This window comes from Leopardus geoffroyi, chromosome D2, assembly GCF_018350155.1.
Source record: "Leopardus geoffroyi isolate Oge1 chromosome D2, O.geoffroyi_Oge1_pat1.0, whole genome shotgun sequence".
Lineage (NCBI taxonomy): Eukaryota > Metazoa > Chordata > Mammalia > Carnivora > Felidae > Leopardus > Leopardus geoffroyi.
This window is the reverse complement of record NC_059334.1, coordinates 52080601-52105114: the sequence shown is the minus strand read 5'-3', so window position 1 is coordinate 52105114 and position 24514 is coordinate 52080601. Positions and strand designations below refer to the sequence as shown.

Below are 24514 nucleotides of genomic sequence, written 5' to 3'. Positions count from 1 at the left end.
ATTAATGAAAAGAGTGCGTGCGCCCTAGAGTGGTAAGGATTAAATAAGACCATATACATAAAGCTAGCACACAATAAGAACTGAACGTCATTAACTTTTTTTCCAGAAATGTTTAGCACAGTTGGCTGGTCCGTGGAGTTGCTGGAAAAAAAGTTTTAAAGGTTTCTTACAAACAAATGTGTTCTAGGAGAAAACAGCATGAAGGAAGGTACTGATTTCCTATGAACAGGAACTTTTCTCCTATCTTAGCGGTTAACTCACAGGTGAGTATAAAGCAATGGGAGAGGTAAAAGGCATCACTCCATTGACACATCGCCATTAAGAATGTGCACGGTCCAGGTTCTGGGGGTGTCATCCTAACCGCTCAGGAGAGCTGTGTCGAGGGTGTAACACAAAGGGAGCATAAATAACAGCCGGCCGGGGCGGGTGGGGGGGGGGGGTCTGGTCTGCGGCCCTTTATGACCTTCTGCAAGGCATTTAATATCCGTGCCTGGGTTTCGGCTTCTCCTGTACACATTGGGACTAAGGGCCTTGCCTTGTCCACAGGTTTGCCAGGAAGCTCCAAAGTTAAGAGAAAGTCTTCTGAAAGAGGAAATGCACGGTCCCGATCTCATACCACCCGAGCCACAGAGTCCTGTCACCACGACGGTTAAAGGAAGCAAGTATTTGCAGTGACGGGGAGGAAGGGAACTTTTCCGCGTCCCCCGGCGGGACCCGGCAGCACGGCCCGGGGCGGTCCAAGCACAAGTCCGCCCCGCCCGCCTGGCAGGTGCGCGGGCCCGGGCCCGGAGGACGCGCCGCTCGGGCCGGGCCGGGGCTGCGCCGGGGAAGACGCGCCGCCTCTCCGGGGCCGAGCGCCGGCAGCTCGCCGCCCTCTCCGCGCCCGAGGCCAGGACGCGGCCCCGAAGCCCCCAGACCCTGGCCGGACACCCCGCCCCCGGCTGCGAGAGACTCCCGGCTCCAGGCGAGGCCGGCCGCGGCAGGTGCCTGGAGGTGCCGCTCCCGCCCCGGGCGCAAACTTGGGCAGGGAGCGCGGGGGCGGCCGGGGCCCCTCCGCCGCTCTCAAGCCCGCCCGGTACCTACCCCGCGGCCGCCGCCGCCGCCGCCGCCGCCGCTCCTCGCCCGCCAGCGCGCCGGCCTCAGAGGGAAGGAAAGTGAAAGAGAAACAGCGCCCGCCGCGGCCTGGCCGGTCCCCGCGCCCCGTCCGCCCTCCCCCTGCAGGCGGGAGCGCGCCGGCTCCGCGGGGCCACTCGGCTCGGGCCCGATAGGGCGCGGCGGGCCTCGGGGCCCAGAGCCGGTGCCGCCTCCAAGGGCAACTCCACCCCCTTCCAACCGCCGGCGCCGCCGGCCGGCCACGCCCCCGGCCACGCCCCCGGCGCCACGCCCGCAGGCCACGCCCGCCTGCCCGCGCTCCTCGCAGGTGCTGCGGCCTGCCGCCCGCCCTGGCCTCCTTGGCTTCAGCGCGACTCGCAGCCTTGGCCAAATTTCATCTCGGTTCTTCTTCTCGCCACCCCTCCCGGTTGTTTTCATCATAACAATGTCTGGTACATTTCCCCTGGTGCGTTTAAAAGCAACGGTCAGTGCTGATAATGAGTCACCCTGTGAAACTGTCTACTCAACTGCGTCTTCCCCAAGCCAGTCCCACCTGCGCAGCAGCGGGGACGAAGACATTCCATGATTTACACCTTATGTAAAAATCACTAACGAACTTACTACTGCGGGGTGGGGATCGTGGACAACTGAGCAAGGAGCGCGGTGGGGGTGGGGGTATTAGCAGAAAGGTAAAGAGTTACTACTATTTCAAGGTTCAAAACAAACAAAAACCCCAGTTCTCTTCGTAGTGGCTTTGAGACCTGCAAGAGACCACTTACGGCAAAAATGTATTCAAAACCATGCATTAAAGGATTCCTTAAAGTCATTCAATCCTATTCTACTGCATTCCAAAAATTTAACAAATTTCTTCTACAACCACTCTTTTGCTAAACATTAAATTAGACCTGGTTCTTTGCTTCTTAGAAGACTGCAACCCAGTAATCCTACGGTGGCAGGCAAATCCGTGTGGTCTCCACCAGTAAAACAAAAGTCAAAGCAAACATCCCAAAGGTAATCAGCAAAAGGTGGCTTCAATTTGTGCATAAGAGGGAAAGGTGTTGCAATTACATCATCTTTGCTTCTGCAGAAGTGAGAGCAGTGGGGGCTAGGGAACTGACAGTTGGGGGGGCGATTAATGCAAAGTTATTTGATCTCCTGTTGACAGGAGTAACCTTCCTTATCACCAGAGGGACAGACTGTGGAAATGGTTCTAGTGGCCAACAAACCCAACAACCACCGGTCCAGCAACCATACAGGTGTTCAAAGATCTATTTCAAATGTGAATACACCAAACAAGTAGACAAAGACAGCTTTTAAAAATATCCAATTTATCATAAAACTTACGTAGAGTGGACATAACATTTAAAAAATACCACTGTTAATATTACAGCAGGAGCAATACATTTTCTCAAACAGCTTTCAATGACATTTTTATCATCCTTATAAGAACCTAAAATATATATGCCAATTTCCATGCTAGGATCAACTTCAATAAGTCACAGCAATCACAATGGGTACATTGGTCAAATGACTTTAGAGCGGAAGGATTACTTTAAAATCTTTCATCTTAGAGACAAAACAGATGAATACGTGAAAAATCGCCCTATTTCAAGTGCATGTAAAACATGTAATGGAAAATGTATACACACACACACACATATATGTATATGTATACATATATGTACATGCACTTGTATATGTATGTATATGTATGCATACGTATATGTATACATATATGCGTATATGTGTGTGTGTATATACACATATATGTGTATATATGTGTGTGTGTGTGTGTGTACACACACACACACACACACACACACACACCACTTACTGAAGGTCCAGGGGGGCTTAAATGTGATTGGTGGTCAATAGTAAGTGGGGTTAATCAGCATTCCCTGAGGAAATGAGCTTGAGGATGGATATTAGGAAGGCTTCTATTAGCAATGGAAGAGGGATGATGAACATGCTAGAGCAGTATTTGAACACAGATGTAGAGGTGGCATTGCCACAATCAGAACTACAAATGGTGGGCTTGGGGGTAACAAAGAATTACAACCTTGGTAAGGAAATCTGTGCCTTGTGTACCCAGAGGTAGCACAAGATGTAGTAAAATGCTCGGTGGTGCCTCCTTTCCCTTCTTCAGCAACCACCCACCTTTCCCAGTCCAAGAAAAAAAAATGCACATATAAAAAAATAAGAAAAAAACCTCAAACATTTGTCTGGTTAAAAAAAATTAGTATCAAAAATGGTAAGAGAGAATGTTACAAAGAGACAAGTTTCCTGACCTACGTGTAGGTTCTGAGCATCTAAACATAGGACTTTTGGTGGCTGTTTCCTTTTCTTCCCTGGGAATACTTGCCAGTAACTTACCTCTTAGTTCTTTGGTTCTGACATGGGGTTGGAACAAACCACAGAAGCCTCCATGTGAGCAGGTGCTCTGATAACAAATCTCAAGTACCAGTGAGACCCTCGAATAAACAAAGGCCTGGAAGCAATTGGATATACAGGACTGGGGGGGGGGGGAAAGGCAGATAAAAGAATCATCGCTGAGAGTCCCCTTATCATTAATGTACTTCAGCTTTCTCATTTTACAAACATAGAAACCAAGATCCTGGGAAGTGGCAAGTTCGTAATCACAGACCTGCTTTTGGTAAAGCCAACACCCAAACAAAGGTACTGGTTCCATATCATTTACATCTCTCAAAGGGAATTTCCTAAGTCCAGGATTTTAGGGGAGGTTTGGTAAGAAACAAATGAGCTTACAAGAAAATAAGGAACAAAGGGAGAGAAGAATGGATGAAGGGAGAGAGGGGAATTACTGCCGATATGGCATGCAGGAGGAACTGCCACTGGTGATCTCCTATCAAAGAAGCATCATCCCAAAGCAATAACTTGCTTCATTTCATCATTGATCCAGACTCTTCCAGGGAACCACAAATGGCTCCTGATAACTCTTGGAACTATTTGGAGGTACCTGTATATCTGACAAATGTTTTCATTACTTTATATTTTATGTCTAGATTTTTATTTCAGTCAAGGCCCAGTAATGGATAAGTAATTCTATACTGAAAAGTTCACATTCTGTCCTTGGCTAATAAATATATTATCAATGAACTGACGTTTAATAGCATAATGTTTAAAAATCGGGTTAGAACTTTATTTACATTTCCCCTGGGATATTAAATAAGATGGCTTTTTCATTATTGTAAATTATTTTATCTACCTAAGTATGCTATTTAATCGTTTTATACAGAATATCTCTAACATAAAACTATCCTCTGCAATCTAAAAGTCTTCCTACAGAGATTTTAGGAAATATTCAAATTGAATGTCCCCTTGGGACATTTAAAATAAAATAAATAATAAATAAAAATAATAAATAAAAATAAAATAAAATAAAATAAATGGGACATATAAAATAAAATGTATTTATTTTATAACCATGGATATTACAGCTCAAAATCTATGATTACCTAAAATCAGTGACAGTGGAATGAGAGGGGAACAGAACTGAAGGACTTCCAATCCCCCTCAACCACTTCTCTTTTCCTGTTAATGCAGCCCTCCCTTATGATCAATAATTGTCAAGGACTCTCTCTACTAAATGCCTTTGAATCCTTCCACTTACCCTGGTTGAGATTACTACCATGTCTACCTTCCATCACTTCAACGAACTCTTAGAAAGCTATGGCTCTTGTCTGTCAAACCCTTCTCCACAGCATAACCAGAGGACTCTCTAACTACAAATTGGATCGTGTTGCTCCCCAGTTAAAAAAAAAAAAACAAAGAAAAAACACAACTCTGTTCTTAGGCTAACGACCCAAACACTTAATAAACCCATCCCAGATTCCCATTCCTTCTACAGCCTCTCCCTTGAAGTCTAGGCTGTAGCCCTAATGAACATTTTTACCTTCGAACTACAGAGGTGGGTCTCCTTTCTTTCAAATGAGCATCCTGTCCCAGTTCCCTCACCCCTCCCCACTCTTGCTAAATCTGGTCAGCCCTTGTTTATCCTTTAGGTATCGGGAAATCTCAAAGGCCACTTTCCAAGACACCCTGAAGGTGCTGAAGAACTTCCATGATATACATACACCGTGTACCTACATGACAACTCAGCTGATTCTCTCAAGTCTCATATCACACTGTCTTGGGTTACCTGGTTGACGTGGCTGAGCCCCCTTCTGGATCCATTGCTCGACTGTGCTTCACTAGCACTATGGATGGCAGATGGTAAGCACTCAAATAAACACTGACTGAAAGCTGAATATTTGTAGGCACTCTAAGACCTATTCTGTGTACTCTTTCTCTGGTTTCTTCCTGGAGGGACCTTTCCAAAGATATGTTAGGCATAATCCCTGCCATCTAGGACTACTAAATGAAATCACAACAGGCAACAGAGACTTATCCACAAGAAACAAGTAGGGAGCAATACACCAAATTTATTAATAAGGTGTTAAATGACAAAAACTCCAGCTGAAAGAGGCACTGCTATTGGAGGTCAAGAAACTAGTCCTACATGCTTATGACTCTACCAGTAATAAATACAGCAAGGCAAAATACCAAAAGCTATGGACATGAAAAATAAATGAGAAAGCCAGAAAAAAAAAAAAAGGGAAATTAAGTCAATATGCTAAAAGTGAGTACAAATAAATAGCATTAGGTATAGGGACAAGATTAGTCTGTGAAACACAGTGCAACTAGCTAAATATTTTAAAGTGCCTTAAATACACTATGCTAAAGAGACAGACCAACACAACTTGTTTTTTTCCTCTTTTGAGAGGCAGAAAAAACTAGCTGTATTTTCTTTACTGCGATTTCAACAGTTGGCTAGAGCAAGTTCCATTTATACTGGAAGAACAGAGATGTAGCTAAAATAGGTACAGACTATAAGGAAAAGCTGCATTTACTCCAATCATCAGGGCTATGGATATTTTAAAACATCATGACAAAACCACAACTGTTATTTTGGGAGGTCAGATTAAATCCCTGAGGATTATAAATGGACAAGTGACTGACATGCAGAAACTAAGAATATTCCATCAAATCTGAATGTAGATGATTCTAAGTTAGGAATGATTATAGAAAAGTTAGAAAAAAAGCCCTACCAAAAAAAGATTTGAAATTCAAATGGGGCAAATGCAATATGAAAATTTAGTGATATAAACACTCAAATACCAGAGGAGACTAGGCACATGATTTGAAAAAGTCCTTATTTTACAGGTAGCTGTGGTTTGGAGGAAGGGACACTAGACCTAATAAGAGAACTTGATTTTCGGTCAGGGCAAGTCACTTAACTTCCCTTGGCTTCATTTTCCTCCTATAAAAACTAGGATTAATATTATCATCTTAATCACTGGTCTACAGGGAAGATTTTCTTTATATACTTCTGTGTTATAATGAGCATATAGAAGATTAAATGAGATGGTAAGTGAGAAATGTTTTTTAAATTATAAACCATAAAGGACTATAAACATGAAAGGTATAAGTGGTAATCTTGTGGGCCACCAGCACTGAACGGTACCCAGTAATCTTGTCCCACCCAGCAGAGGTCCTGATGCTGAGATATATCCAAAGAATGTTTGTAGGATGAATGAGACACTTCAGGCAAAGCAACGGATCTAGGACACAGCATAAAGTAAGGCACGCAATGGCCACAAAGTATTCCTTCCCCTGAACTCAGTATTTCTCCCACCCAATGCTTAAAAACAAGACGGGAAACCCTAAATATTTCACACGAAGCAATTCAGTGACATACAAAGAAAACTAAATACCCAAATGTTTAATAATTTGGGTTAGTTGAACATCTCAGAGGTATGTGTTAAATCTTTATTCACTCCCCTCAAATGAAGGGGTAGCAGAAATTTAAGGTTTTCCACTAAAATGCAAAATATCCGGGGGGAGGGGGTCACAGTTAGGCTCTTATGAGCCACCTCTTAAGCTATGGGTTCCCAGCTCACCAGGATTAGGAGAAGGGAGAAAGGCCATAGGAAGGGAGAAAGGCCAGGGAAGGACAGGAGGCTTTAGTTATTACTTAACACTTTAGCAGGGTATTAACTGTAACACTTTGCTGGCTGGGAGGTGGGGGAACCAGTAGGAGGAAGGAAAGCCTAACTGCAAGAGGAGGAAAGCAAACCACCAAAAACAACCTTCTCTCTTGTACTTCACACAATTCTGTCTTGGATCAAAAACAAAAACAAAAACACTCTTGAAAACAAAAGGCAAATTGGTATGTTCACAATGTCTTCACTATTCAGAATTAATGACTAAGATGCCGATTACTTTGTGTTCAGGTGTGCAGGAAGATAAGAGAACATTGGCCTAAATTAAAGCAAGGGGACATTAGCTATAAGACAGATATTCTTAATTCTTTACCTTCCGGATGATAAACCCCACAACAGTCTCAGAAGCCATGATAACTTGTGATAGTTCAAGAAGAAAGAAATAATACATTTGTCTTCAATGGTTTCTTAATTTCTGTCTGTTGAAATGGGTTATTCTAGCTGACTGGAAAAGCTTCTACCAGTTACCAAAACTTCCTGATATCTTCTTGATGAGAAGCTGAAAAAAGCACCAGCATCTAAGCATCTTAAGACTAGATGATGAAGGAGAATGCAAGATGGTTCACAGCAAAGTGGTTAACAGCATAAGCTCCATGAGAGCAAGGCTTTTTATCATGACTGCTGTAGCCCTTGAATCAAGTCTAACACATAACAGGCTCTCCTTAAATATTTGTTGAATAAATGCATGGACAAATGAACAAGCAAATAAGTGAAATCTGACTTTGCACTCAAGAGTGCCAGTGTTCAAATTTTGGCACAGTCTCTTCCTGGCTATATGTCATAGGGCAAAGAACTATTCTGTGTCTCAGCTTTCCCATGACTTAAATGGATATAATAAAAGCACACATTTTAGGAGTTTTTAAGGGGATTATAGGAGACAATTCAAGCAATGCACTTAGTAAGCAAACAAATGCTGACTTAAGTTTAAGAATTTCAGATCTATACGCTTCCTTGCTATTTAGACAAAACAACAGTAAAACAGAAGACAGAATTTAAGGCCTGATGACAAATACTTTGAACAAATGCCTTGTACAATTTATTTGCTTTTCAGTCACCTAACTTTCCTGCCAGTTGCCCTTCTTTGCCCTGGAAGAATTTTAAAACAAGCTTACTCTCTAAGCGGCAAATGAGTAAAATATGAAACTCACAGCTTCTATTACTTAAGATGAAATCAAGAAATAGGATGTGCACAGAAGTCTGAAGAGTGTTATGAACACTCAAAATTCCAACTGAGTGATCTGCATATAGTCTTAGGGAGGCAGAACTGAAATGTGACAGTTAGTAAACTAAAAATCAATTATAGTTTACCTCATCTGGAGTAACTTTATGTAAATAGACAAAGGATGATGAACAAAGAGCAAGATGTGACCTGTGTGTAGACAGCTCTGTCTAGGATAGGGAGACACTGAATCTGGCAAACTCTGAAACAGTCACCAGAGAAGCATGCTCTGATCCTACCCAGACGTGGTTCCTAAGACCTGAATTACCACCCTTCATCTTTGGCCCTGATTCCAATGCCCACAAAGTTACTTTCTAAGTATGCACTTGTGTTCTCCTATACCAAAATTCTGGAAGCAAATACTTGAACTGTAAAATTAATATTTGTGACTATTCCACTGTAAAGTTTAAGATCTTTCTTTTTTACTGTAACTGACTAATACCATGAATGATATTGTGTTAAATTCTTCATAGATAGATCTTAAAAGGTGCCATTTTAGAGTTGGGGACATGAAGTACGGTTGGCCAGCTTACCCTGGGCCAAGTCAAGTAAGGGGTAAGGATAGAATTTTCTTGTTTCTGTAAAGCACATTTCCTTCAATTGAAAAAAGTTATAGATGACCCAGTCACAAACGGACAACTATTATATGATTCTACTCATATGAAGTATCTAGAGTAGTCAAATTCATAGAGACAGAAAGTACTGTGGTGGTTGCCAGGGACTAGGGGGAAGGGGAGGGGAGAGTTATGTTAATAGGGACAGAGTTGCAGTTTAGGATGGTGAAAAAGTTCTGCAGGGGCGCCTGGGTGGTTCAGTCAATTAAGCGTCCGACTTCAGCTCAGGTCATGATCTCACGGTCCATGGGTTCGAGCCCCGCGTCGGGCTCTGTGCTGGCAGCTCAAAGCCTGGAGCCTGTTTCAGATTCTGTGTCTCCCTCTCCCTCTGCTCCTCCCCTGTTCATGCTCTGTCTCTCTCTGTCTCAAAAACAAATAAACGTTAAAAACTACTGATGCTTGGGGGTGCCTGGGTGGCTCAGTCGGTTAAGCGTCCGACTTCAGCTCAGGTCATGATCTCGTGGTCCTTGAGTTTGAGCCCCACATCAGGCTCTGTGCTGACACCTCAGAACCTGGAGCCTGCTTCGGATTCTGTGTCTCCCTCTCTCTCTGACTCTCCCCCGTTCATGCTCTGTCTCTCTCTGTCTCAAAAATAAATAAACATTAAAAAAAATTTTTTTTAAAGAAAAAATTCTGCAGATGGATGATGGAGATGGCCACACAACAATATGAATGTATTTAATGCCACTGAACTGTGCACTTAAATATGGTTAAAATGGTAAAATTTGTTATGTATATTTTGCCACAATAAAAAAATGTTAGGGGAAAAAAATCTTTGTTTTTTTAAAAAGAAAAAGTAAATCACAGCAAATAGTTAAGACCCTTGGCAAATCACTTCATGAGCCTTGATCTGCCCATCTATAAAACTGCTCTAGACTTGGGCTACATAATCTCTAATGACCCTTTGGAAGCATTACCTAGAGCAGAGGTTGGCAAATTTTATCTGCAATGGACAAGATAGTAGATATTTTAGGCTTTGTGGACTACATAGTTTCTGTTGTAACTCCACTCTGCCTATATAGGGTAAAAGCTGCCAAAAACAATATGCAAATGAATGGCTGTAGCTATGTTCTAATAAAACTTTATTTAAGAAACAAGCAGCAGGGGCACCTGGGTGGCTCTGTCAGTCAAGCGACTGACTCTTGGTTTGGATTCAGGTAATGATCTCGAGGTCTGTGAGTTCGAGCCCCACATCAGGCTCTGTGCTGACAGCGTGGAGCCTGCTTAGGATTTTCAATCTCTCCCTGTCTCTGCCCCTTCCCCATTTACGCTGTCTCTGTGTCCCTCAAAATAAATAAATAAACTTAAAAAAAAAAAAAAAAACAGGCAGCAAGCCAGATTTGGCCTTTGGGACTATTGTTTGCCAATTCCTGACCTAGAACATATATCTGTGACTATATGTAGGGGATAGCAGTTAACATTCTTCTGTGTCCCAGGGTTGATAATGTTTACAATTCCAATAAGCTCTTGTTTTAGTGTAACATTTTAATGTTATGATTTCTATTTTCCAGGCAGTGAATAGAATGCAGTGGCTTAACTACCAAAAGATGGTGGTAGTATCATCTTCATCACCACCAACACCACCACCATCAACAGCTCAGAGAGTTAGAAACTATCTTTCATTCTTTGTAAAGGTTTACCATAATCATGGGGCACCTGCATGGTTCAGTCGGCTAAGTATCTGACTTTGGCTCAGGTCATGATCTCATGGCTCCTGGGTTCAAGCCCCGTGTCGGGCTCTGTGCTGACAGCTCAGAGCCTGGAGCCTGCTTCAGATTCTGTGTCTCCCTGTCTCCCTCCCTCCCTCCCTCCCTCCCTCTCTCTCTCTCTCTCTGTCCCTCCCCCGCTCATGTGCACGTGCTCTCTCACTCTCTCTCTCAAAAAAAAATTTTTTTTTTAATTTAAAGGTTTATCATATCTGATCTTTCTCCTATGTCACAGTGGAGAAAATCTACCAACAAAGAGAAAAAGAATATTAAATAAACACATTCTGTCCTGTTTGCTGAAGAGCAGACTTAGTCTCTCACCTCTGACTTAAAGACACCATATAGTCCCAGTGGCATTTAAATAAAAAATATTTAAGGGGCGCCTGGGTGGCTCAGTCGGTTGGGCGTCCAACTTCAGCTAAGGTCACGATCTAGCGGTCCGTGAGTTCGAGCCCCGCGTCGGGCTCTGGGCTGATAGCTCAGAGCCTGGAGCCTGCTTCGGATTCTGTGTCTCCCTCTCTCTCTGCCCCTCCCCAGTTCATGCTCTGTCTCTCTCTGTCTCAAAAATAAATAAACGTTAAAAAAAATTAAAAAGGGGCGCCTGGGTGGCGCAGTCGGTTAAGTGTCCGACTTCAGCCAGGTCACGATCTCACGGTCCGTGAGTTCGAGCCCTGCGTCGGGCTCTGGGCTGATGGCTCAGAGCCTGGAGCCTGTTTCCGATTCTGTGTCTCCCTCTCTCTCTGCCCCTCCCCCGTTCATGCTCTGTCTCTCTCTGTCCCAAAAATAAATAAAAATAAACATTGAAAAAAAAATTAAAAAAAAAAAATTAAAAAAAAATATTTTCCCATTTTACCTGAGATTCTAGAGTGCTGATTTAAGAGAAAACACAGGGCTTCAAGGGGTAAGCTATCTGCTTACATACTTAGAGACAGTGCTGCAAGCTAGCCTGACCTGGGCAAGTCACACTGCAATGTGTATGTATGTCACTGCCAGCCTCCCTGTGGCCAGCTTTGGCAGCCTGGATCCTGGTCTGAGAAGGGGCCACGAAGGACTGGGTGGGAAGAGTTCACCATCTCATCTCCTTTGAAGAACAGCAGCTCCAACGAGAGAGGGCACATTTATTTACTATTATTTTAAATGTTTATTTATTTTGAGAGAGGGGGAAGAAGTGTGCATGTGCATAGGGAGGGGCAGAGAGAGAGGGAGAGAGAGGGAGAGAGAGAATCCAAGCAGGCTCCATGCAGTCAGTGCAGAGCCCCAGGCAGGGCTCGATCTAATGAACCATGACAGCATGACCTGAACCAAAATCAAGAGTCGGTAGCTTAACCAACTGAGCCACCCAGGCAGTCTGAGAGGGCACATTTAAAATGAGGATACTGTGGGAACTAGATCTGGCCTGACAACCTAAGGAGAAGGAGGGATGCTTCTATTCCTATGATGCAATTGATAGGTCAAGATGGTATTCTCCCCTTCTAGCTTTTTTGGATGACTGTTACAGGCAAATCAAGAAGAATCTGCGAAAAGGGTAAAAGAGTTTAAAGTACTTTTCCCATAAGTCATCACAACTGAGGTCCATTCACTACTATACTGCTGAATTACAAGAGGAGGCTTTGCTATTGGATCATTTGAATACTGGCATTGTAATTTACTAGATTAAGAAAACTGCAGAAAAATCAGAAGAAGAGAGGTAATTACATGTATTCACTTAACACTTTTTTTTTTCTTCCCCAATAAGAAAATTACTCTTTCTATTAAAGGTAACCTGTCCCTCTTTTTTCATCACTACAATAGCAGATTGTGCAGAAGCAGAACATCATAAATAAGGCTGAATGGTGGTCACACAGAAAAGAGGCAGATGAATATAGAACACAGAACTCTCTTATCAGAGATATCAGATCGGGCTCCTAGGCTGAAGTCATGATCTCATGGTTTGTGGGTTCAAGCCTCATGTCAGGCTCTGTGCTGACACCTCAGAGCCTGGAGCCTGCTTCGGACTCTGTGTCTCCTTCTCTCTCTGCCCCTCCCCGACTTGTGCGCTCTCTCTCTCTCTCTTTTTATATAATTTATTGTCAAATTGGGTTCACTTAACGTTTTTCAAAGGTAAGTTTTGCCAAGAATTGTTCTTGATTTGAACAACTTACAGTGGTACTTCACTTCCTAAAATTTTTGGAAGGATAATGCTTATCACAAATACTGACAAGGAGGTTAATTGGAACTTGATAATTATAAATTAGTAGATCACCATTTCCTTTACAGTATTTCCTGAACAATTTATTTTTTAATCGTTTTTTTTTAACCAGTGAAGTCTGAAGTTTTAAGTGGAGTACTCATTTCTGCTAGAAAAGGAAAGAATTTCTGTAATTAGAAACTGAACTTATATGCATAGGCATGAATGCTTGCATGAAGACTTTACGTTATGTAAGTTAATTCACGTTAGAAGTATCCAACAAGAAACTAGTCATTGATAAAATTGAATAAATAGAATTCGTTTTAAAAGTTAAAAAAAGTTTTAAAAGTTAAAAGTTGTATGATACTACAACGCCCATACCCAACACCGGTGTGAATGCTTCACACTTCTGTACCTTGTTTCCAGACTTCGTGATCTTTAAATGCCACATTAAACACAAACCCTTAACACACATGTTAAGGATACATGTTAAATATTACACACATTTAATCTAAATGCCTGTTATAGGTTGAACTGTGTGCCTCAAAAAGACATGTTGAAGTCCTGACCGGGGTACCTGCGTATGTGGCTTTATTAGGAAGTAAAGTCTTTGAAGGCATAATGAAGTTCCAAGGAGGTCATACCAGAGTAGTTGGGCCTGTAACCCAATAGGACTGGTGCCCTCGGAAGAGCAGGAGAAAGCCAGGGAGAACGCCGTGTGCAGACACAGATGCACAGAGAAGGAGGCCATATGACGACACAGGCAGAGACTGGGGTAGCGGCACCACAACTAACACGCCATAGGGGAAGCCTCCTCCAGGGAGGTTTCCGCCAGAAGGGGGGACCGTGGCTCAACTACCTCTGGGTCAAAGAATTTACGGACACAAATTGGGGCGCCTGGGTGGCGCAGTCGCTTAAGCGTCCGACTTCAGCCAGGTCACGATCTCACCGTCCGTGAGTTCGAGCCCCGCGTCGGGCTCTGGGCTGATGGCTCAGAGCCTGGAGCCTGTTTCCGATTCTGTGTCTCCCTCTCTCTCTGCCCCTCCCCCGTTCATGCTCTGTCTCTCTCTGTTCCAAAAATAAATAAACGTTGAAAAAAAAAATTAAAAAAAAAAAAAAAAAAGAATTTACGGACACTGATCGAGTTTACGATCACGGCTATGGGAAATGGGAGAGAATTTGTCCAGGCACATATAGAAGAAGAATACAAACAAACAAACAAACAACCCTTCCCACAAAAAAACAAAACCAAAACCAAACCAAAACAAACAAACAAACAAAAAAACCCAAAACAAAACCCAGCAGCACTGAGAACCCAGTTGAATTGGATAACACACTTCTAGTGGTACAGATTTGCAGACAGCCATGGTGGTAGACAGGCAGCACAAATGGATAAACGGACCGGCCCGAAGGGTAAAGGATTGTGGACACAGTGGGTAGAAGGAAGGAGCTAAGAGAAGGGTCAGGATGATCACACCGGGGGCTGAAGAAGACAAGGAAGGGAAGGGATCCAGACAGGGTTGGCTGGACTAAACAGAAACGGAGGGGCAGTGAATACCCACTTATATGAACGTACTTTCCAAGCATATAAGCTAGAATATGCTTATTTTAAAACCAATTTATACTGTACTTAATTCTAGACATTCTTTTGGATCAGTTCAAAGGAATCTGATATAGGTTAATACTTAAAATACCTGGCATAGAACTACTCTGTGCTATACAGAGCTAAGCAGTTACAGAGATTACTTGATACGTATATATGTAAACATACACATATATACGTATTTGAATACACATATGCGTAGTATATATTAAAGACTGCACGAGCAAAGAACCAGAGAGATGTACTTCTTCAAATGTACAGTCACACTCATTTTAACTGATTATCTCTTTTCTTTTGTAAGGCACAAATATCGTCAAGACTAATCAACAACTGTACATGTCAGTACACACTGGGCGTTACACTTGGAGCGCTGTACCCGAACTACCAACATTTATACGCCCTGACTCCTGAAACCATTTTAAAAATTTTTTTTTTCAACGTTTATTTATTTTTGGGACAGAGAGAGACACAGCATGAATGGGGGAGGGGCAGAGAGAGAGGGAGACACAGAATCGGAAACAGGCTCCAGGCTCTGAGCTATCAGCCCAGAGCCCGACGCGGGGCTCGAACTCACGGACTGCGAGATCGTGACCTGGCTGAAGTCGGACGCTTAACCGACTGCGCCACCCAGGCGCCCCTCTTTAAGTCTTTTTAAAAAAAAATTTTTTTTTCAACGTTTATTTATTTTTGGGACAGAGAGAGACAGAGCATGAACGGGGGAGGGGCAGAGAGAGAGGGAGACACAGAATCGGAAACAGGCTCCAGGCTCTGAGCCATCAGCCCAGAGCCCGACGCGGGGCTCGAACTCACGGACCGCGAGATCGTGACCTGGCTGAAGTCGGACGCTTAACCGACTGCGCCACCCAGGCGCCCCCTGAAACCATTTTTAAATTGCACAAAAGAGCACTCCTGACCATAGATGGGACCATCTGTAATATTCAGAATCAAAATATAGACAAGTAGCACTTAGGAAGTAAAACTCACTGTGGTAAGCAAAAATGTAAATGTTTTGTAATGCTATCCTTTGAAGATTCTGTTTCTTCATGAAGCATAGTGCTCATGTTGTACATTTTTTTCATACAACCTGCCACCGTGACGGTAGGGCCGAAGTGCAACTTATTCATACCTGTACAAAGACAAGCTGAGTAAAAACGCAAACTTCCCACTAGATGAATTAAACTTACTTCAGGCTAAAAACCTGACGGTTAGAAGAAAGAAAAGCTTCAAGGAAAGGTCCAAAACAGAATTCCCGTCTTTATAGAGAGGCCTGCCTTCCATTTTCTCGTCCACTCAAAGTGTAAATACAACAAGCAGAATTAGCATGCATGAGTTATGGAAGTTAGGCGCTGCAATTCTTACAGGGATATTCAGAGTTATTTTCCATTTTGATTTATTCAGATTCAATTCTCTATCTTATCCCTGTCAGCACAGCAGCCTCTGGGTACACACTATAAAATATTAACCAAAAAAAGAGCAAGCAAATAAACTTCCAGTTACCTCTGGCTCAACGATTCACTTCCTCCTACTGACCAGCATTAGGAGTTCTCTGTGGTTAGTTATTCAGGGACATTGCCAATTACTCTTACCAAATCATTTTTGAAGGATGAGCAAGCATAATCATTCCTAAAATCTGTGAAATGGAGATGCAGTGGAAGCAGAAAGGCTTTGCACAGCACATCACTCTGTACCCTTTCCTGTGCCTTCCTGTGGAGGCTGGAAATGGTGGGGACAGCTCTAAAATTCCATCTTCAACTCCGTCCAGGCGGGAGGCAATTCTACCCATCCTCCAAGTTTCAGTCCTGTACCAAAGCTTTATCCTCTATCAAAGTCAGCTCTCTAAGGCATAGCTGCCACTACTTCTCCCCTTGCCAAGAACTAATGACGTCATAAGCCCTACCAAGTACCCAGAACGGTGCCAAGCAATTTGTGTGATTATTACTTCTTCTACTCCCAACAGCAACCCTGCGTGATAAATAAAATCACTGCCCTCATTTTACAGATGAAGAAGCAGTGGCCCAGAGCTTGTGGGACAACGGGATCACAAAGCTGAGGACGGATGGAGGCAAGGGGGGAAGCTAGCAGAGAAGGTGCTGGTGCTGCTGAAACCACGTTCCAGACTACTCTGCTTTGTGGCAGCATGATATCCCAGACAAGCTTTACTACCTTATCTCCCCGCTCTTTCCAACACAGAACCTCTACGCCACAACCGGACCAAGCTCTCGCTGACCCACAAATACAATGTGAATGCCAACCTCTAGCCTTTGCTTATACTATCTGCCACTAAATGGAATGCTCTCCCTCCTTCTCCTCCTTTTCACCATCCACGAAGGCCAATGGCAATTACACAGCTTTCCAAACTGTTCCTTCTTCCAACCTTTCTACCTCGTTGGAATCTCTGTTTCCTGAAACCTGTGCACCTGATATTTAACTAGTTTAGTGTGAGTTTTAATGTTTTGTGTTTATGTAGTCTGTCAGGTAAGACGGACACCTGAAGGCATGGACAGATGGGGCCCAGCACAGGTCTGTGAACCTAGCAGATGCTCAGTAAATGTTGACTGAATTCATATAACCTCTCTAGCAACATGGGAAGTAAAATTCATGCAGCTCATGGTCATAAAGTAACACTCTAGAAATCATCTCAAGACTTTTTGGGTAAAATTAAAGGCACATAGTCACTTCCAGGGTATTCTTCAACCTAACAGCCAATTTCTCCAGCTAATCACATCAACTAAGTTAAGGCATTTCTGTGTTTGGATACAGAGAGTCAGTGTATGCATATGTGTGCGCATAAACAGCCAGGGACAGACATTCAAGCAATGTTCAAACACAGCATTAGAAACATAATGAGGGATCCAAGTTTGTTGGAATTAAAATGATGTTTTGAAAAAATTGATAAGATGGGAAATGGAAATAAAAGGCACTCAATTGGCCTTTTTGCTTTGGATCATTTAACAAGCACTTCCCAGTACCTACATGTTAAACACTGTTTTGTACATGGTGAAGGATGCTGCCATCGTCCTGCTGAGGTTTTGTGTGTGTGTGTGTGTGTGTGTGTGTGTGTGTGTGTGTGTTGTATGTGTGTGAAGCAGCTCACCCGAGAATTTTTCAATGCTAGAATGAGATATTCCTCTACATTTGAAGGAGAGAAGAGGTGAAACTTCTCTCCTACTTACTGCCATCACCAGAATTCAGTTTCCAGAGGTTACAAAGATACACAGAGATCTGAGTCAGAATCTGAAACATTTCTGGTTTTCAGTGATTTGTTTTTTTAAGAGTAGCTCACAAGAAGGGCACTGGGTGGCTCAGTCAGTTAAGCATTTGACTCTTGATTTCAGCCCAGGTCATGACCTCATGGTTTATGAGTTCGAGCCCTGCACTGGGCTCTACACTGATGGGGCGGAGCCTGTTTGGGTTTCTCTCTCTCCCTCTCTCTGTCCCCCTCCCCTACTCGCTCTGTTTCTCTCTCAAAATAAATAAATTACTTAAAAAAAATAAGTAGCTCACAGGAGAAAGGGAGAGACCCAACAGCAGAAAGCAGGTGCGGTCTAATTGGTACCAGGTGCCTAGCATTTGAGGCGCTGACGCAGCCTCTCTGCTTTCCACGGGGCCTTGGCACCCGCCATGACCAAGCCCCTGAATACCCTGAAAGTGGCCTGCACAGACCACAGTTCTTCTGGCCCTGACCTTCTATAGCAACCACTGACCCTCTGTGGGGCAATCCATCTATTACCAGGCTAAGTCGATTATACTGTTTGATCCTAGGAATCTTCAGGTTGCATCCTCTAACAAAGAAAACACTAAAGTTGCTTACTTGTTGGTGTATCTCACGAGATTTTCAGGTTAGCTTTTAGACGTAATGTTTTCATAGTGGGGCCATATTAAACACCCTCTATAACGTATGTTACTCAGAGAGGGGGAATAAAACCCCCTGTAGCCCCACCTAATTCAAAGGACATGCTAGTATGTGCTGTGACCAAGAACAAGATCGCAAGAGCTGTAGCTCTTTTAGAGAAGGAGGCTCTGGGAGCAGACAGATTCTTTGCAATAAAGGTAAGAGTGTCCTGCATCCCTTAGCGGGGAGGTGGGGACTGGCCTTCTGAAAGGAAGTGGGCACTAATAGCACTAATTGGGATGTAGGAAGTTGTGAATCATTCCTAAGCCAGAAACTGCCCAAGTTTTACTCAACTCTACTATTATTATCAGCTATCTATTTAAATGCCAGAGACAGCAGAAGATACAAATGGTAGAGATTAAAACAAACATACAGTCAGAAACAAAACATTGACTTTAGTAATCCTCAGCATCCTGTTAAATGAGTTGCTATGTGCCCATGGGTTCCACACTCACTCCCCAGCGGTGATTAGCAGCACGCACACTCAGTCCCTAACACTAGATGGCCTTGGATTTCGGACGCATCCTCTATAACCTCCGCAGAGGGATTCCCTCAGCTGTAAAGCTCTCTTCTTCTAAGGAAGATGCCATGCATTCTTAATAGAAGAAAATAAAGGGAAATAGAAAAGTCAGATGACAGATGGGTAAATGAAATCATGCCAAGGGAAGAAAGGATTACTGATTTAAAAAATGTAAACAGATTAGACAATATGACTAAGCAATACAAAATTCCATGGACATTTGTAATGTTTATGAATGGGGTGGTTGCAAACTGCAAAGGGCCAGAGTGCCAACAACAATCTATCTAAAAATGGCTTTAAAGGGGGAAAAGGAAATTATTTGAACAAAAGCCATCGAAATCTTCCAATGACAGAAAACTCATACCTCTTGTGGAACAAAATAAGTAAATAAATAAACATTTATTTTTTGAGGAGGGGAGTTCAAACTGCCTAACTTCCCTGGGTATCAATAAAGTTGGGTCTGACTAATGGAGAACACTGGTAGAGACATCCTCCATGAACGTTGTCACTATTGTCCTCTGATCCCAGGTGTTGGATCCCAGCCGAAGACAGCTTCCTGAAAGGTCAGGATTTCTAGGGAAATGCAAATGTGAGTGGGAATACAGTGTTTCACATTATCATGATTTCTGGGAATCAAGTAGCTGGGGTGTACCTCCTCTCTCTCCATGCCCACCAGAACTCATACACTGTTCAAAAGATCAGTCTCTTCCATGCTAATGAGGTGAGTTTTATGGGGAGAGCAGGATGTATTTAAAGTCTTCCAGATCAGCCTACAGACTCCTACAACTGCAGTCCACAGGCCATCATCATCAGCATGACCAGGGACCTTGCTAGGAATGCAGAATCTGGGGCCCCAGGTGATTTGTATGCAATTAAAATTTAAGAAGCACTGTGAATGTACTAAAAATATTTCTTACTCCTGTGATTAGGTATTTCTCTCCCCACATGTGAGGGATCAATGCAGTGAGGCCATTTCTAGGACAATCCAAACATCAAGATGAATGACAGTAATGAATTATCACACATTGAATTTAAGGAAATCAATGCTTACAATAAGCATGAATCCATGTTTATAATAAGGAAATAAGCAAATGGGTGAAGTGGATGCTCTTCTTTACAATGGAATGTGTAATAGAATTCACGATTTATAAATATATAAGGAATGAAAGAGTCAGGAACCACCATTTTGCAACAACCACGGTTGTAATGGATTCAGGCAAGAATCTCCAGAGATCCTAAAACCATTAGGTGAAAGTTTCTTGAGGAGCAGGAGATATATATATACACATATACATATATATGTATATATACACATATGTATGTATATATGTATATACATACACATATATATGGAGATATACATATATATACATATACATATATATGTATATATACGTGTATATATATGTATATGTATATCTCCATATATATGTGTATATATATGTATGTATATATATGTACATATATATCTCCATATATATGTGTATATATGTATATATATATGTATATATATCTCCATATATATGTGTATATATATATACATATATATATGTATATACATACATGCATACGTGTATATATACATATATGTATATACATACATACATATGTATATATATACATATATATGTATATATATATATAGTTTTGCAGTTATCTCTCTGCAGATTACTTCTAAATTACAAAGGGAAAACAGTATATGTATATATATGTATATATATGTATATATACCTCCATATATATGTATATATATACATATATATGTATATGTGTATATATACCTCCATATATATGTATATATATACATATATATGGAGGTATATATACATATGTATGTATATGTATATATGTATAATTATGTATACATACGTATGTATATATATACATATATATGTATATGTATATATATAGTTTTGCAGTTATCTCTCTGCAGATTACTTCTAAATTACAAAGGGAAAACAGTATCCTGACAGTGGAGAATTCTGTTGGACATTTCCTAAACCAAGTGATTAAATTTAATGTCATCAGTAATGAGACCACCTGACGTCAATGTACCTGCTGAGGTGATACACTTAGGAGGATATGAGTCCTGAGATCTGAGATAGGAGATCACCTGCATAATACTTCTGCCAGAAATGCATAATCTGACTCTAATCATGAGGAAATATAAAATAAGCCCATACTAAGGGGCATTTATTTTATAAGACAAATGGCCTGTACTTTTCAAAAATGTCAATGTCATGAAAAACAAAGAAAACTGAGAAAGATGAAAGAAACTACATAACTAAATGTAATCTGTGATTACAGATTATAGTCTTAGGACTGTTTCCTGGATTAAGACTTCCTTCCTGTTGTTAGATGTACATTGTTATAAAGACATCCAGACAGGTCTGCACATTAGGTAACACTACTATTGTATCAATGTTATCTTCCTAAACATGGTAACTGTATCTCCTTTTGAGATGATACAAACTGAAACATTTAGAGGCCAAAGGTCATATCTGCAACCTACTGTTAAACATTGAGTAGTTCAGTGAGAACTGTAATAATATATGCATATAGAGATACAAAGCAATATGGCAAAATGTTAACAAATAATAAATCTAAGTGAAAGGTATATGGATATTCATTGAATGACTGTAGCAAATTTTCTGTAGATTTCAAATTTGTCAAAATAAAAAATTAGAAATAGAAAAAAAAAAAACAGTGAAAGACCAAAAAACAATTCAATCACAAATGGCCCCCCAACCCACAACCTTCTGGTAGAAGGATACAGAATATCATAATTAACTGTACCCTCTCCCCACACAGAGCAGTCTTGAAATTGAATACAATGAAATGGCAGGCTGCAAAAAATCCCTCTTTAAAAGATTTTTAGGAAAAATCACTTTTTGGGCTAAAAGCCCACTTTCTGGAAATGCACCACATAATTCTTCTACAATGTGCCATGGCTTGTTATCATTACAGGAAATAGAAAGGTGAGGCAGACCAAGAGCCTGTTCTCACGGAGCTTGCACTTAAGTAGAAGGAAACAGACAATAAACAAATAAACGATGTCAGATAGCAGTTAAGTGCTATAGAGAAAACTAAAGCTGAGAGGGACTGCAGGGGAGTGCTGTTTAAAACAGGGTGGTCAGAGGACTGCAGCCAAGGGTCACTGAGCAGAGACCTACATGAGGTGAGGGACTAAACTATATGAGTATCTTGGGGGAAGAGTGTAACAGGCAGACAGCACAGCATGTGCAAAGGCACAGAGGCACGATCACAGAGTGAGGTGGAGGGTGTAGAAGATGAGATCAGAGGTCAGTATCCCTTACAGGACAGTATCAAGGCCTTCTTGTTTAGTCTGATTGCTATCTCCCACTTCTCCATTTGTCCAGTGAATGCCCTCTGTGCTCTGGCCAGCCAACTTTGCAGTACCACCAGGAAGGGGCCACTGTGGGTAAACAGCTAAGTTTGCTCTGCTCAGTGTGTAGAGCTCCATACAAGCTCCCCTTCTCCATCTCAGGTTATTTCCTCCACATCCGAGGAAACAAACTCTGCCTAATTCCTTCCTCCTTTCACTCTCTGTTAACCTTCAAAGGCCTCAGAAATGTTCTCTTTGGTTTGGGGGGTTAAAAAAAATGAGCCCTATCACAGCTGACAAGCTTGAGAGTTGTATTTACAACATCCAGTGCTGGTTTTCACAGAATCATCGCCCTTTCCTGGATGTGCAGTTTTGAAGGGGACTGAAGCACAATAAACCATTGGTGCCATCACTATAAAAAAGTCTTTGAAAACATCCAGAAAAGGCTTCAGAAAACTGTGCCTACCTCTCTATTTGCCTTTAACCAAACTCGCTTTTCTTTAAGAGTTCTGCTGTTACGCTACTTGAAGGCAGGGATCACCCTGTTTGCTCTTTTTTTCCCAGTGACAAGCACAAAGCCTGTCACATAAAAGTTCTTCTGTAAATATTTGTGGAACTAGTTTATAGATTAAAAGATTAAAAAGCCAATTTCTGGTTAAGCTTGTTATGAGGGCTGCCAAAATGTTAATACTGTACCTTTCCTATTAACTGTAAATTATTCAGATGCAGTCTGATGCAGGGCAAGCTGCTTGGCACATAGTAGGGACCTTGCCAGGCATTTGGTGGATGGAGGGATGGTTAGATGGACGACTGACCACACATCAGACAGGAGTTGTGAAACCCATCACTTATAATATTTATAACAGAATTTTTAGAGGAAAAAAAAGTACTTTGAGTTTGGTTCATAGCAATTAGTTCATAAATGAACTTTGGATACAATACTGTCATTTGTAATATTGGTATCTGAGACCACAGGTACGTTTTTACTCACATACTATTGGGAATGGGTGGCAGAGAGGTGCGCCGCATAATTTGGAAACTCAGAAAAAAGAAAATTAATTCAATAATATCCTTTCAAACTATTTGAGAGCAACTGTGCTCAAGAATGGATGACAGAGAATTAAGGAAATAAAGATTCTGCCCAACTTAGTGACTCTAATGAGGGACAGAAATACATTTGATGTTTTAAAAATGATTATATTTAGGGACGCCTGGGTGGCTCGGTCGGTTAAGCGTTCGACTTCAGCTCAGGTCATGATCTCATGGTCCGTGAGTTCGAGCCCCGTGTCGGGCTCTGTGCTGACAGCTCAGAGCCTGGAGCCTGCTTCAGATTCTGTGTCTCCCTCTCTCTCTGCCCCTCCCCTATTCATGCTCTGTCTCTCTCTGTCTCAAAAATAAATAAACGTTAAAAAAAAATGATTATATTTACAGATCTAATCTCACTGGACTGGAAGGACTAGGGTACTAAATCTGTATTCGTTATAATTTGGTTTGCCCACAAAATTTTAAAGAATAGTTTTGGGATGCCTTGGTGGCTCAGTCGGTGAAGCATCAGTTAAGCTCAGGTCATGTTCTCTGGTTTATGAATTCGAGCCCCGTGTCAGGCTGTGTGCTGACAGCTCAGAGCCTGGAACCTGCTTTGGATTCTGTGTCTCCTCCTCTCTCTGCCCCTCCCATGCTCATACTCTCTGTGTCTCTTAATAATAAATAAATGTTGAAAAAAATTAAAAAAAAGAACTGTTTTTAGAAAGATTACAAATTTAATACATAATATATCCAATTACATATACATAATATAGATATTCAATTTAAATACACTGAACACACATTCTGAATTTTACAAAAATCTTCACTGCTGGCATTTTGTGAGAAAGAAGTTAAAACTTGTACAGTTAGAAAACTTTTAACACTGCGCCCAGATAAAGGCAGTTTGTTACATTTCTCAAACTTGGTGGCCTACACAGCACTAAATCAATACCCAGAGCACTCATTTTCAGAACCAGAAACTGAGGCAGTTAACAGGGGAAGGAATTTGAGGAGGAAGAGAGAAAACAAGGACAGAGCAACCATCAATTGGGACTGGGGGAAATTTTGCTATGACAACTAATTGCTTTTATTCTCTGAGCTTTCCGTCTATGTATTTTTGGGGGGTTCTCATGCTAATCATCTCCCAAGATTTTTGAGAACCAAAAGTGTGTCTGGATAGAGCTGGCTCTACCATTTCATATCAATTTATTTCCGATGTTGGTAGTTGCCAAACAGGCTAATTAAACAACAATGACAACCAACGCTG

At 41.8% G+C, this 24514-nt stretch overlaps 1 protein-coding gene across 7 annotated transcripts in view; it reads right to left on the bottom strand.

Moving 5' to 3' along the window:
- The window catches only part of PCGF5 (polycomb group ring finger 5), a 125624-nt gene that overhangs the window by 71262 nt on the left and 29848 nt on the right, over positions 1-24514 (bottom strand). For 3 of the 7 annotated variants that reach the window (XM_045438184.1, XM_045438186.1, XM_045438180.1), the window contains exon 1: positions 1084-1259. The exons of the other annotated variants lie outside the window; for them this stretch is intronic. The gene's annotated coding sequence lies outside the window, so the exon portion shown is untranslated. Of the gene's footprint in view, positions 1-1083; positions 1260-24514 lie in introns of those variants that run through there. 7 annotated transcript variants of the gene reach the window in all.